Source organism: Borostomias antarcticus (genome assembly GCF_949987555.1).
Source record: "Borostomias antarcticus genome assembly, chromosome: 1".
NCBI lineage: Eukaryota > Metazoa > Chordata > Actinopteri > Stomiiformes > Stomiidae > Borostomias > Borostomias antarcticus.
In genome coordinates this window covers 29336747-29341746 of record NC_140234.1, presented here as the reverse complement: position 1 = coordinate 29341746, position 5000 = coordinate 29336747, and the positions used below count along the sequence as shown (strand labels likewise).

General features: G+C 51.2%; 1 protein-coding gene across 1 annotated transcript in view; it reads right to left on the bottom strand.

Moving 5' to 3' along the window:
* The window catches only part of mark4b (MAP/microtubule affinity-regulating kinase 4b), a gene marked incomplete at both ends in the record, with an annotated part of 32506 nt that overhangs the window by 20771 nt on the left and 6735 nt on the right, over positions 1-5000 (bottom strand). The gene's annotated exons all lie outside the window — the stretch shown is intronic.

Here is a 5000-nt window from a genome sequence, read left to right as displayed (position 1 = left end):
GGATAATCTCCTTCCACACGACATTGCCGACATTCCCCACACCCACGGCACTGTGAGGTCATCAGGGCGAGACGGGCGGCGCGGTCAGGTGGCACCGCCTCCCAGATCCGGCCTGGAATGCCCGACACCTCGCTGTGGCGTGCGGCGGGCTGCGTTCGCACGACAATGCTACATCAGGGACCTACACTCTGAGGAGGAGGAGAGGGGAGAGAGAGGAGGAGAGGCGAGAGAGAGAGGAGAGAGAAGAGAGAAGAGTAGAGAGGAGAGGAGAGAGAGGACATGAGAGAGGAGAGGAGAGAGAGGACAAGAGAGAGAGGAGAGGAGAGAGGAGAGAGCAGAGAGAGGAGAGGAGAGAGAGGAAAGAGAGGAGAGGAGAGAGAGGAGAGGAGAGAGGACGAGAGAGAGAGGAGAGGAGAGAGGAGAGGAGAGAGAGGACAGGAGAGAGAGGAGAGGAGAGGAAAGAGAGGAGAGAGGACAGGAGAGAGAGGAGAGGAAAGAGAGAGAGAGAGGAGAGGAAAGAGAGGAGAGAGAGAGGAGAGGAAAGAGAGAAGAGGTGAGAGTAGAGAGGAGAGGAGAGAGAGGAGAGCGAGCGTAGGCTAGTGTCCTTCCTCTTGTTGCTCCACCCTGCTCTAGCTACAGAGTAAACAGCAACGCAAACAGAGACTGGCTCACTCACTCCATCATCACATTTGATTATCAGTCATGTTCATGGAAAACGATGCAATTATGACCACGGTGGGGGTCTGAACCCGAGTCCCCCTCAGTCATGGCCAAACATCTGATGACCAGGCCACAGACTGAGCATGGTCATCCAAACACCTCCGTTAACAACCACAACCTGGCTACGGTAAATGGACTGCACTTACAGTATATACATGTAGCATTTTTTATCCAAAGCGCTTTACAATGGCCTCTCATTCACCCATTCACACACACATTCACACACCAATGGCGGCAGCTGCCATGCAAAGTGGTAGTCTGCTCATTGGGAGCAATTTGGGGTTCAGTGTCTTGCCCAAGGACACATCGACATGTGGAGAGAGGAGGAGCCGGGATTCGAACCGCCGACCCATTGAACCATTGAACGACCCGCTCTACCTCCTGAGCCACAGCCGCCCCGGGTATGTTGTGTAAGTTATGTCCGTTAAGTCCTGCCCAAAGCTGTCAGACTTTATAACAAGTCTATATAATCACCCCCAGGTCTTGTCCTGTCTGTGATGTGTGAGTCTGTGTGTATAGATCTCTGTGTGTATACTGAGACATGTTTTGCGTTTTATGTCTGGATGGTCATTTTTTTGTGATAATGTGTAACGTCAGTCTTTTAATATGTATCTTTTAGCTACTTTTGTAAATTCTGCAATCTTTTTCAGTGTAAACTGCAATTGTGAATTAAATAAACTCAAACTCAAAACTTATGGCGGCATTTCATCATGTAGTGTGAGTAATAACCTCGCAATACTGTATCACTGTCAGAGAGAGACAAAGAGAGAGAGAGATAGAGAGAGAGAGAGAGAGAGAGAGAGGGGGGGGGAGAGAGAGCGAGAGAGATAGAGGGGAGTGTGGGGGGGTCCTCCCTTCCTCTCTCCTTCCATCTCTCTCCTCTCTCATCCACCTACTCTCCCAATCCTCTCTCCTTCCTTCTCTCTCCCCTCATCCCTGTCTCCTCCCATCCTCTCTCTCCTCCCTCCCCTCCCACCCAGATACAGGGTTCTGACTGGGCGTCGCCTCCCTCTGAGCCTTCCCAGCATCCCTCAGGAGTGACAAGCCCTTCGTCACCCCCCCCCCCCCCCCCCCAATAGGCTATCTATCTGAATGAGATGTGGTTCTTCCCATCCTGTTCGCGCCCCCCCCCCCCCCAGACAAATCAATTCGGCTCCCTCTCTCCTCTCCTCCTTTCAACCGACCCCTCCCTCCCTCCCTTTTGTCTTACATTGGTATCTTTCTCTCGTTTTTTCAGCCATCCCCACAGTCTGCGTTTCACACCCCCCCTCCTCTCCTTCTCCCCTCCCCCTCTCCATCTTCCCCCTGCCCATCGGTTCCCTCTCTCTCTCTCTCCGTCTGCTTGCCATGCAGGTTTATTCAGAGAGGGCAGGGGCGGGGGCGGGGCGGGGGCGGGGGTTACGAAGGCTTGCCTCTGTTGCAGACGAGCGTAATGGGGACCACAGACGAGCGCGGGGTGGGGGTGCTATTGTGCAACTCAGCAAACAAACTGCAGCCTGTCCTTGATACTGAAAAGAATTTAATTTGACCGAGACAATCGTCTTATTTTCGGGGGCTGGAACCTCTCTGGACGCTGGTTTTCCCAGCAGCCAGTCTGAGGCGGGGGACAGGAGCTGGCTGTGTGATGTCAGACGGGGTAACGGAAAGGACATTAACAACAACAACAACAGCAACCCTAACAATAGACAAGGGTGAGTGTGTTTTGGTCTTGTTTGTCGCTACAACACAGTTGAGTGTGAGGTGTGTGTGTGTGAGACCAAGTCCTGGAAGGGTGATAAGGTAGTGATTCACAGTGAGACAGAGAGATATTATCGTTGTTGATCTGCTTGTGTATAAAACACAAAGCATTCTTGAACTGCATCCAAAATAGAAGACTCCAAAAAGCTGATAGATATGGAGAAATCTCGGTCAAACTGAGGTCGGAACTCAAACCATTCCAAATGAACAGGGAATGGGACTGTTTATTGTCTACTGGCAATGTACTGTAGCTTGGCAGAAGACACAGAGACAAGTTGTGACACAAGAGGCAAAAGAGTGATTAAAAGTCCACAGAAAAACAAACACAGACTCACTCAACCTCTAAACAACAACCAACAGCAGGAAGTAAACTCAACGATGAATACACCAATCAACCAACCTGATAACCAGCCCTCCAACCAACCAGCCAACAAACCAACCCACCTGATACCAGACCTCCAACCAACCAACCAACCCACCTGATACTAGACCTCCAACCAACCAACCAACCAACCTGATACTAGACCTCCAACCAACCAACCAACCAACCAACCGGATACTAGACCTCCAACCAACCAACCAACCAACCTGATACTAGACCTCCAACCAACCAACCAACCCACCTGATACTAGACCTCCAACCAACCAACCTGATACTAGACCTCCAACCAACCAACCAACCGGATACTAGACCTCCAACCAACCAACCCACCTGATACTAGACCTCCAACCAACCAACCAACCAACCAACCAACCAACCTGATACTAGACCTCCAACCAACCTGATACTAGACCTCCAACCAACCAACCCACCTGATACTAGACCTCCAACCAACCAACCAACCAACCAACCAACCAACCTGATACTAGACCTCCAACCAACCTGATACTAGACCTCCAACCAACCAACCCACCTGATACTAGACCTCCAGCCAACCTGATACTAGACATCCAACCAACCAACCAACCCACCTGATACTAGACCTCCAACCAACCAACCAACCAACCAACCAACCTGATACTAGACCTCCAACCAACCTGATACTAGACCTCCAACCAACCAACCCACCTGATACTAGACCTCCAACCAACCAACCAACCAACCAACCAACCTGATACTAGACCTCCAACCAACCTGATACTAGACCTCCAACCAACCAACCCACCTGATACTAGACCTCCAGCCAACCTGATACTAGACATCCAACCAACCAACCAACCCACCTGATACTAGACCTCCAACCAACCAACCAACCCACCTGATACTAGACCTCCAACCAACCAACCCACATGATAACCAGTCCTCCAACCAACCAACCCACCTGATACTAGACCGCCAACCAACCAACCAACCCACCTGATACTAGACCTCCAACCAACCAACCAACCCACCTGATGCTAGACCTCCAACCAACCAACCAACCCACCTGATACTAGACCTCCAACCAACCAACCCACATGATAACCAGTCCTCCAACCAACCAACCCACCTGATACTAGACCTCCAACCAACCAACCAACCCACCTGATACTAGACCTCCAACCAACCAACCCACATGATAACCAGTCCTCCAACCAACCAACCCACCTGATACTAGACCGCCAACCAACCAACCAACCAACCCACCTGATACCAGAGCTCCAACCAACCAACCAACCAACCTGATAACCAGTCCTACAACCAATCAACCAACCAACCTGATAACCAGTCATCCAACCAACCAACCAACCTGATAACCAGTCCTCCAACCAATCAACCTACCTGATAACCAGTCCTCCAACCAATCAACCAACCTACCTGATAACCAGACGTCCGACCAATCAACCAACCTTCCTGATCCAGTCCTCCAACCAATCAACCAACCAACCTGATAACCAGTCCTCCAACCAATCAACCAACCAACCTAATAACCAGACGTCCGACCAACCAACCAACCCACATGATAACCAGACGTTCGACCAACCAACCAACCAACCAACCCACATGATAACCAGACCGACCAACCAACCAACCTGATAACACTCCCTTTGGGGGAGAGTGAGGTGGGGGTGGGGTGTGGGTGAGGCGATAGCAGGCCAGGGACACCGGCCTATAAACGCCTGAGAAATGGTAGGCTACCACGAATGCTAGCACGCTAACATGTGTAGCCGACATTCCAAAATGTCACTCTCTATGTAAGTACCGTCTGTGTGTCTGATTGGACGGGCAGTGTGTGTGTGTGTGTGTGTGTGTGTGTGTGTGTAGGTCACTGCAGGCGCTGTTATATTGGTTTGAATGAGGGTATTCATTCAGTGGAGTCTGCTGATTATAGGCCTGCATGTTCCTTTCTCTGAATGGAGCTGGAAGGGAGAGTGCATCTCTGCGCCTCTGATCACATGTCTCTAACGCACATCACCAAAACAATTGGCCACACCCTCGGGGAGGCCTCCTGCTGCATCCTGGGTCCGGTGTGTGTGTGTGTGTGTGTATGCAGGGTTACACCATCCCGCTGTGTCTGTCGCTACACATCCTGTCTTTGCACAAAGCCCCCCCCCACCCCAAG